Source organism: Puntigrus tetrazona, chromosome 5 (assembly GCF_018831695.1).
Source record: "Puntigrus tetrazona isolate hp1 chromosome 5, ASM1883169v1, whole genome shotgun sequence".
Classification (NCBI taxonomy): domain Eukaryota; kingdom Metazoa; phylum Chordata; class Actinopteri; order Cypriniformes; family Cyprinidae; genus Puntigrus; species Puntigrus tetrazona.
This window is the reverse complement of record NC_056703.1, coordinates 21,313,759-21,324,959: the sequence shown is the minus strand read 5'-3', so window position 1 is coordinate 21,324,959 and position 11,201 is coordinate 21,313,759.

Here is an 11,201-nt window from a genome sequence, read left to right as displayed (position 1 = left end):
ACACTAAGGCCATATCAGAACAAACTTTTCTCCATGTATGTGCTTCATATATTCGATAGAAAATATAAAAATATAAATAATTTTTTATTACACAAAATGTACAATTATTCATACTTTATTCCCGTTTAGGAATTCTTACTATATTATATTATATGTGAAGTTAAAAAGCAATAATTGTGAATCCTAATATTTTTGCGAAAAATTACAGTTTTTTTTTTTATGAATCTGTGAATAAAAAGTTTAAAAGAATAGGGTTCATTTCACTTATAAAATAAGTCATTTTTTTGGGTTGTTAATCTTTATCCTTTATGCAGGTATATAATAAACTTAATCACTTTAGTATATCCTTGCTAAAGAAAAGTATTCATCTCTATACTTATCATATATATTATGATGATGATGATGATGATGATGATAAATGTTAGTTAAAATCACCTTATTAGAATTTAGATTTCAATAAGATCATGTGACACAAGAGACTGGAGTAATGATGCTGAAAAATTAGATACGACAACAGGAATAAATGACCTCTTAATATATATTAAAAGCAGTCATTTTCGTAGTACAAAATATTTCTCAGTGTTACTGCTTTTGCTGTATTCTGAATCAAGTAAATGAGCAGAAGATTTCTTATTTCTAATTTCTTTAAAATGATTGTTACTAAAATGTTTGACTGGTAGTGTATTTCAAAATTAAGATACTGTATATAATATACGTTTAGGATATAGGTTAGGATCAAAATGTATATTTGTTTTATTCATTTGTTTCAACTATGTACGTCTGGACATGTAGTTCTCTGTTTATGGGTATATAAATGCTGGAAGGGTTGCGTTAGTCTGTTCTTGCTCCCAGAAAATCTGATCCAAATGGGTCAAGACCCAAAAAAACACTCTAGAGGCACCAGAAGACAATCTGTTTAATCAGCTGACGGTAAGCTCTCAGACCTGCTACTGGAGCACAGAGAACCAAAAGCTGAGTCAATACACTTTAGTATTCCACCATATCAACAAAGGCCTGCTGGAGAGGGGAGCATATGATGATCTGCTAGTTATTGTATGTTTGGCATGCGTTTACAAGCAGTCGCTGGGTCCTCACACCACGTGCATGGAGTTAAAGTGCTGATGAGATGCGATTGGCAGTTTTTTGGTACAACTACTGAATCCCAGCTGTGGGACCCAGCTGGAAAATATTCCACGTGTTTGTGTGGAAATTTCTGAGACAGAAAGGGCAGCATAACAGGCTTTTGTAAAGGTCTGTTTTTGAATAATGAATCGTAAAACAGCTCGCATTAGCTTTTGTGGTTTCTTTACACAGCTTTAAGGCTCGTTGTGAGCTACGTAAAAATGTCTCAGTGATGGGCTTATCTGCGTTTTAGTGTTAATATCTGTAGTCAATACACTTATAAGAGTGTGTGAGATGAGGGTGTAAGGGTGCTATAAGAGTAGTGACAGTCTTAGGAATTTTTTCAGTCTTCATTTTTAAAGCATCAGCACAGAGGCTTCTCAGAAGTTGAAGCTATCAGAAGTGTTACTGTTAGCATGCTAAAACCCTCTCTGGGAAGTTCATTTACTAAATTCAGTCCCATTAAAGAACCACAGATACAGATAATGAAGCAGAATGCTTTTTTTAACAAATCCACAGACTTCAACTAACTGTAGGCTTTCACATTGTCTACTTTAGTTTAGTAAATCTGCATTTTATTTAATTTCTGTTATTAATAGGGTGCCATTAGTCTAATTATTGAATATCAATCATTCTATTGTAGGGTTGTGATCATATTTTCAGAGATTTTTCAGTGATCATAAAGTGCGATCATACTATACAGGGTTTGCGTTTCCTTTCTGTGACAACCTTTAAGTGACTGTTATGCTATGAATGTCAGAATTGCACGTCAACATCATTTCTGAGAATAGATTTCCAGATCATTCCTTCATTCTAACCGTGTGAGCTCATTGTTATGGACTTGAGTAATTCCTGTGGAGCTCCACGAAACAGTCCAGGTCATTCACAGCACACATTCCTTTCACGCAGCCCCTTATCTATTAGGTTTATTTTGAATGTTGATGTTGACTTTGATGTTTTTTAGGAGGTAATTTCACATAAATCTTAAAGAAGTCATTTTGTTTCCTGTATTGTACTGCAAAAACGCTGCTTCTTACTTTATAACACATTGTATGCATTTTGTCAGATGTCCCTAACCACCAGGTTATGGAAGAATTTATACTGGGTCGCAAAATGTGTATGGATATAGAATGTATAGAATCAAAGCGTGCAATGCATGTGTTTGTGACCGTGTCGAATATGCATACATTGTCATTCTCTGTGCCTTAAATATTTTTTTCTGGCTTACCTGAAAAATCATTTGATCTGTGATGTATGAAAAATAAACAGTATAATGTGTTGAACCGATATATATATATATAATGCTATTAATAAACAAATAATCAAACTCTACAATAAAAAGCTTAAAAAATAGCAATAATTAGTGTTTAGTATATATTAAAGATAGTTATAATTTATATATATATATATATATATATATATATATATATATATATATATAATATTTATTTTATTATATATAAAATGTATTATATATAAAATTTTTAAATCAAGCAGCTTTGTTATTACAATACAAGTTCTGGAAATATGATCTTTAAATACTATGTTGGACAACAAGCGGCCTTTAAATCAAAAAGGTAACAAACAATTAGTATAAACACGCACACACACTGTCATTCACCTTTCACCCTTTAACTTCCCATTACCAGTCCAACTAAGATTGGAGTCATTTCCGATCCTCTGTCTCTCTTTCCTCCTGGGCAGGGGTCACCTGTGCTTGACCTCAGGATCATTTTGTGACCTTTTTTAGAGGTTAACTACTTTAGAATGGATGTTAAATACTTGGGTTGTTAACCACTAAAATGAAAAAGAAATGTATTGTTTGTGTTTTATTGTCAGCATCTGTTTCTAGTGTTCTTTAAAGATGGATGCCCTGGACTATCGTTGTAGCTCTTTCTGTTAAAGGTTGGCAGATTAAGGAACATTGGTTGCGCTTTACTTTTATAAATGTATAAGGGAATTACATCACTCTCTCTCTAGGATTGTTTCAAACCTTTATGAGTTTATTAAGGGTTGAGCACAAAAAGAAGAAAAAATTGAAAAATGTTGACTACCATCAACTGTTTGTCCAGCAATATCCTCTTTTGTGTTCATCAGAAGAAAGAAACTCATACATAACTTTATTTTGTATTTTAATGAATTCACTAAAATTAGTTTGAGGTAAATCAAGTTGGACCCCCTAATAAAGACCGTAGATCTGCTGAAAAGTTACACCGAGCAATTATAATTGTCTTTGCTGTATTTAAGGCTAGAATTTTCCCCACATCTCAGCAGGGTTCTTTGGTGTCCCTTTTTGCAGTACTGTCTTACGTAATAGACGTCATGCCACATTTAAGCGTATTAGTGCCGCTGCACAACAACTAAAGAACATATCTGTAGGTGTATATGCGTGTAGCACTCCTATAGGAAGATAGAGCAACTTGTCCTGAAAAGTGGAGTGTGTTGCATAACAGGGATTGAAAGTAAGTGGCTGGTAATCACACACATTCACACAGAGTTAGTGTGGACACAGGCACAGGGTTTCTTCATTCTTTAGTTCTCTGTTTTTCTGTCCCTTCTTACTTTGACTTTTTCTCTGCACATCAGTCCGTATCATTTGGAGCATCTGTCAGCCTCCATACAAACCCCAACCCCTGTCCCCTGCAGACTGCTTCAGCACTCGTGTCTGTTATTACTGAAGAAGTGCAGGACAGATCAGGCACAGGGGGTCGTTCTCATAAACGCTTTCTAAATCACTGCTGTCTTTCTTATGAGGGAATCAATCTGCCTAAATGTTGCATCTTACGATGTGTAAGTGTGTGCAAGTGTTGAATGTGTGAAAGTTATTATTTTTATACCTATAGTATTTCTGCAGTTCACTTGTATCGTGTTCACTTTTTCACTGTATTTCTAATAAAAAAGCAGCCTCATAGACATTAAAAAACTTTCCACATTCATAAATGCTTGCTAACTATAACACCAGTGTGTGTGCATGCATGTATATATATTTCATGTCATTGCATTATTAAGAGAATAAGAAAAAATAGAAGCAAATGCTATTTTATTCATGTTATGCTATGTCCTCTATAGAAAATTTACATAAATAGACATGAATAGGCATATATAAAAACTTTACTTCAGATGTACTGTACATATCATTTGCAGACATTATCGTTCTAGATATCATGTGCAACTGGCACTGAAAAAAAAAATCTATCGATTACTAGACTTCTGAAATCTTCCTCTTGTAGATCACTAGTAGTGCTGTCTAAAATCTCTCCTCGGTGTAATCATTCAACACCCTGACTAAAGTGTGTTTATATGAGAGAGACAGATAAACACTCAGGATATAACCATGTTATGTGTGCGCTGTACGCCTCAGGATGCTTCTCTCTCCTCAGCACTGCTTTAATGTTGTTAGCGCTGTGTGGCTCCGTGGAGAAGCTCATTATGTGAATGTATGGCTTGTGTTTTCAGGCTTCATATTGATTGCGTTTATATGAGCTTCCACATGCTAATGGCTGTGTTTGCTCACTGTGATCACAGATAATGCTCACTCTCTATCTGTATCACTCTGTGTCTGCGGCCATGTTCCAAATCCTAGTGAGCTCCCTACCTACGCTCCCTACATTTAAGGCAAAGGCATTTCCAAAAGGTTAGCAACAGTATTATGCTGTCTTTGATGATAACTCATTATGACCAAATTTTAAAGGCATCATTAGGGCAAGGCAATCCCAGAAGGCTTGGGGAGAAATGTCATTGTATAAATCTTTCCAGGTATCGTTACAAATTACTGTTACTGTGCTGTGTATTAGTGTGTGGGGTGCAAATTTGATTTTATAAATTTAATATAGCAACTCCATTGATTTAACAGTTGTCAGCAGGAACTCATCTTTACAGGCACAGAGCTTTTATTTCTCTGTCTCTCAGTTCCTCGGTGGCAGACAGTTCCTATTGCCTGTATTTTGGTGCGAGACTGAATTATTAACTTCTGAAAAATCTCTGAACTCTGCTTCCTTCCTCCTGGAAGTAGGTCACTGCACACACACCTGTCACATAGGCGTCCACTGTTACACACACTCGAGTCGCCCCACAGTCGAGGTACACGTTAAAACAAGAGACCATCTGAGAGATGTCCGACATGACATGAACCCCTGCTGCGTGCCATGATACACACTCCAGAGTTCAACTGATCCCAGATCAGCTGCAAGCTCACATATGCTCCTTGTATACATACTGTAGAAGTAACCGTACAGAAACTCATCTGCTTTGTCTCTTCATTCATACCTCCGTTCCTGTGGCAGGATGTTTAGCTCTGCCTGTCTCTATGGTATTCAGAAAAGGGGAAACTGCTTGATCTCAAGGGTTATTGGATTTCCTCTGAGAGAAAGAGAATGTGAGAGAGTTTTCTGCTTTCATTACTCCAGCCGTACGCATCAAAGAGCTGCAGTTAGACACTTTGACTGCGTGAGAGTCAGTCGTGGGTTCTCGTACATGGAGCTTGGCGTATTAAAAAAAGTATTAAAAACTGTGAATTTAAAAAAGCTGAAATAAAATCGAATAGCAATGTTAAAAAGAATGGAAATTGAAGCACTAAAATTACTAAAAGTATAGTTGGAGCAAAATAAAAAAATAAGCTAAACGGAAATATAAAAAACCCAAACTAATACATTATACAAACTTACATGGAAATTAAAATAAAACAAAAATATGCGTCAGGAACACATTCATCATAGTGTCATGAATATATTGTGTATTGTGTGTGCAATGATGAACTAGTATTCTAATGCGAAACTATATTTTATTAGTTATAGTTTATAGTTTTTTAGTTTAGTAAAATTTAGTACCTTGTCCTATAATTATACCATACAAAATTATATCATACTAAAATACTATCATTCTTAAATATCAGTCTTATAGTGTATTATTTATTTTATTATTTTATTTTATTATTTATTTCTTTAGATTTTACACTGAAATACGAGTCAGGTATTTCTTCTTGATATTCACTGTTGCTGTGGAATATCAGACGATACAATATCATCCACGTGATGCTCAAATGAGATAAAACTGGGACAATCTGCCAAGTTCAGCGAAAACACCCTGACACACACACAGATGCTACTGTGACATTTCAAAAGACTGCTTTTGTGTGAAGTCTTTAGATGAGAAAGGTGTGTATTTTGTGTTGGTGTTATTATTAAGGTCATTATTAGTCTGTAAAATGATTGCTGCATATCTAATAATGCTTGCATCATAGCGAAATTTCAGTTTTCCTCTTGCACTACATCAGAGTGCGGCTGCTCTGAATGTTGATTCAGTTAAAGTGGTTATAGTAGCGCAAACAGTCACCCTGGCAACCCGGGATTATCTATGTATCTGTCAAGGTGCTCTAATACTTTTCCTGCCCCTCAGGTACTGCATACATGCACACACACGTGAAGAAAGAGGTAATGCATGATAACTGTGGAGCTGCTTTTGTTCTTAAAACCCATCATTAGGGTCGGTTTGATGTGGGACGGGCTCTGTACTCCGCACATGAAAGTGGGGTCTGCTAATGCACTCAAAGCCCCCCTCGTTCCCTTAGGACACACCCACACCCAACCAACCCTCAGCCCTTCACATGAAAGGCCGGAACCCCGATCCTGTTTTTTGTCCTTGATTCCTCCTCCCCCTCTCCATCCATTCAGCATCTTTGTGCTTCACAGACACAGAGTTTCAGCATCTGTTCAGTAGCAGATCCATGTCAAGACTTTTGTTACATCTTGAAATTCTTCATATTATAACCACTGTGTTCATTTACTCTCTATTCTAATCTACTTTAAGGAATACTGTGGCACCTACCTAGCATCCAAAAAATACATACACACACACACACACATATATATATATATACACACAAAGCTCTCAGCCCTTAACCAGCTCCCTCCAATCCTCCCATCATCACCGTTACACACATCTGTGCAGTTCTGCTCATGTTTTCAGCTCTTTATGTTAATTTGTATTCCAGTGGCATAAGGGGAGCATCCATATAAAAAAATCAGCCCACAAATATTAAAGCAGAAGCTGCTTAATTAAAAGCCTTTTTAATTGAATACTAAAATCACCATTTTAGGTAAATGTTAAAGAATGTTTTAAAATATTAGGATGTTAAATTGTTTACAAATTATGAAGATGCACACATAAATATGCATGTTTTTCCCAAACATGCATATTTATGATCAGAATTTAATGCATTTAATTGATCAGAAATGACAGTAAAGACATTTAAATAAATGTTTAAATATACTTTCTGTTCATCAAAGAATCCTGAAAAAAAAAGATAATGGTTTCAACGAAAATCTTAAGCAGAATAATTGCTTTAAGCATTGCTAAATAATTAGAAATGTTTCTTGAGCAGCAAATTGGCATTTTAGAACGATTTAAGAAGTGACATAAAATAAAGATTTGCCATCACAGGAATAAATTACATTTTATATTTATATATTAAAAGAGAAAGCAGACGTTTTAAATTGTAATATTTCACAATATTGTAACTTTTATTGTGTTTTTGATCAAGTACATACAATGTTTTTTGTTTATTGTTATTAAATACCCTTTAAACACTGTTTAATTGTTACCAAGCCCGTCAACTGTTAACTCTTGTAGTTGCTATCTGTAGTTACAGCATTGATTTTGGTCTATGGTCAACAAGGACATGTCTGTCTACACTCAGACATATCCAGATGACGTCTTCACAGTATAAAGTCCATAAAATTTCCTATTAAGAGCTCTTATTGTAAACAGACATTATTATCTCATAAAGTTGAGTTGTGTGATTATGAAGGCAGTATAAGCAATATGTTTGGGATTACTGTGAAGTAGCGTCTGAAAATGGACCTGTGTGGTTTAGATATGAGCGTATGGTTCCCAGACTGGCCTTTTTGTTTTATGTGTGTGGCTCTGGTCAAAATGCCTCATGCAGAATAGTCATTACATCCATAAATACCTAGAGAGACAAGGTTGTGGACTGAGGTTATGCTTGTGCCTTTAGTGTAAGTTCATTGTCACTAGTTTAGGTCACCAAACACCATTGCTTCATCCACTGCTAAACATCCACCTGTAGATATCTCAAGGCCTTCAGGGACAAGCCCTCGTCAATCCATTCATAAATTCTCCAAACCACTTGTCCTAAATAGGGCTGTGGAAAGCCTATCACCTTCAACCAGTGTAATGGAAAACCACATAGAGCAGGATGTTGCCGCAAACATGAGAAGAAAAGAAAAATATCTTTGAGATGAAAACCATTCCCCTCCCTCACGCATTGTTGTTGTAAGCCAGTCTCTGACAGAGAAGAAAGAGAAAAGCAAGAGAATAGAGTGTCTGCCCTCATCTAAACTCCCTCTTTCAGCCTTTAGCTTCACCTGTTTAATGAGCATCACTGTCACTCATTTCTGAGGAGATGAAAGGGAGAGCCCTTCTGAAGCACTTACCATCCCCTTTATATGCTAAAGTCGACTCAGTTTATATATTTATTTATTTTGCTCTACTTTCCTAGAGAAGACCTATTTTAGTTTTTTTGTAGGGTGCACCATAAGCAGTCCTGTCTCGCTTGATGCCACAGGCAAGATAAGACATGAGGAGAATAGTTTGTAGTTCTATGTATACGTGTAATGTATTTTTGTTTAGTGAGCAAGGACGTCTGGCTTACAGTATATGCATATGTGTGCAGCTAACCAATCAGAACACATTTTGTATTTCGGAAGGAGGGGTTTCATTAAAACAGGAACTAAACGGCATTGGAGACAGACTGGGAAGAGAGATTCTACAAAATATGTGCAAAATAATGTGCTTTTGGAATTAACAGGCACGAAAACCTATTCTTTGTAAAAATGGCTAAATAAAATCTGGCTCTAAAGTGGCATAACGCTTCTTGTGAAAAGATGAACTATGGTAAAAACAGGGTTTCGCTGTTGAAACATACCATAATGCACGTTTAAGGCACGTTTAAGCCTTGCTGGCTCATTCTAAAGTGCTTCTCCCGTTTTTTCCCAAACATTCTTTCCTCAGAACGATGACGCATAGCCCGAATGAGTCCGCTGCGTTTTATCTCCATTTTAAAAATAACCAGTCGCAGTGTTCTTACATGCCCTCTTACCACAACCCTCTGGAGGCAGAGAGAAAGAGTGGTAGAGCGCTCAGGCTGCCGAGAACACCCAACGCATCTTAATCGGTAATTATATCACTGACGCCACAGCCGTTTCAATCCCTCTCTCTCCTTTTGGCCCATTAAGTCTTCTTTGAAGCAGCCCTGGGGCCAAAGCCGTGCCCTCAGATTGAAGGCTATTTAGTATGCTGCACACTGGTATTTATCTAAAGGAATACAAAAAAATTGAATGAATTAATTAATTTATTAGCAGAACCTTGGCCTAACAGTGAACGCTTAGAGCTCTGTTGCTTATTTGGGAAATTCAGGTTTGAATCTGGCATGCATCTCTGTGTTTTTTGTCAAAGAAGTGGAGAAATGTCAAAACTAAAAGCATAGGTTGAGATCTCCGCTTTCCAAGGACGTGCTGTTGTGTGTCAGACGTTCACTGCACTTTTTATCAGTGTTGTGTCAGACTGAGATAGAACTATAATCGGAAGATTTTAGCATTGGCACATTTCTGTATGCACACGTCAGTAATGTTATCATATTTACAGGTCATAGCTCATCACTGTTCCATATGTTTTAGTACACGTTAACCCCCCAGCGCACACACACACACACACACACTGCAGAGAGCAAGTATTTTATTAATGGTAGTAGGTTTTACATGATTTCTAATTGGTCTAAGCTGACAGCTGCTAAATTGGAACCAGTATACTTTATATATCTTGCTTTTTTTAAGCTGTATAAATAAGCTGTTTATGTTTTTTAGGATAGGGCAACATTTGGCAGAGATACTTTTTAAAAATCTAGAATTTGAGGGTACAAAAGAAATCTAAATAAAAGTTAGATTCTTAGCAATGCTTATTATCAATCAAAAACATTTAACATATTTACGACAGCACATTTGCGAAATATCTTTATAGAACATGATCTTTGCATAATATCCCAATACTTTTTGCCATAAAAGCTAAATTTATAATTTTATTCCACACAATGTATTTTTGGCTATTGCTACAAACATACCCCAGAGACCTAAGACTGTTTTTTTGGTCCAGGATCACAAATGCATTTATAGTACACTTAGCGTGAAATTAATGCATTTCAATTGCATTTTAATATATTTATTTTTCACTACGATACACTGTATGTAAAGACCATTTGTTAGTGTGAGAGATGAAAATGTGATATTAAATAGGCAAACTGTTGCTGTATTTAATTTAATAAATTATTGTTGAAGCCAGAATTAAAATAAGTAATTTTCATCTTAGATTTCTTTACATATTATTTTTTACCAATACGTTCTTTTTATTTAACGTATAAATACACTTTAGCTCAGGTTAAATATTATTTATTTATAGAATGTATTATCAGTCGAATTGTTATTTGGAAAGGCTGTGAGTTTGAATTGATAGATAGTTTAATTCTAATTCTTATGTTAGAGCTGTTGAAGTTACAGCCTTGAACCAGCAACAAATCAACAACAGCTTAACCGTTAAACTGGAACTTTCTCCTGCAGGTGACTGGAAAGACTGGCCGCTGTAACTTCATTCGTAACTCTTCTATTGTGATAATTCCAAGCCACTTTCTGCATTAGATTTTCATCTATGGAAATCTCTCTAAAACATTTAAAGTGTTTTACACAGAGCTGAGTTTTTTTTGGTAGCTGAAAGCGTAATTAGTCAAAATATTTAATAAACTAGCAGAGCTGGAAGCAGGGAATACATGGAACTTCTTTGTGAAGTTTTTGTATTTGAAAGCGCTGCAGGGTTTTGTGGATGCTGATTCCGTTGGGGCCTGGAAACACGGAGTGCTCAGATGAATCCTGGGTAACTGGATGTGCTTAGGTGCATGGCGCAGCACTAGTACCGCATTATTTTTAAGTACACCCGTTTGATCTTCGCATACACCAGGCACAGCTCCTGCAGCACCTGTGAGGTTTTCACAAAGAACTAGTAATACAGTGATTTTT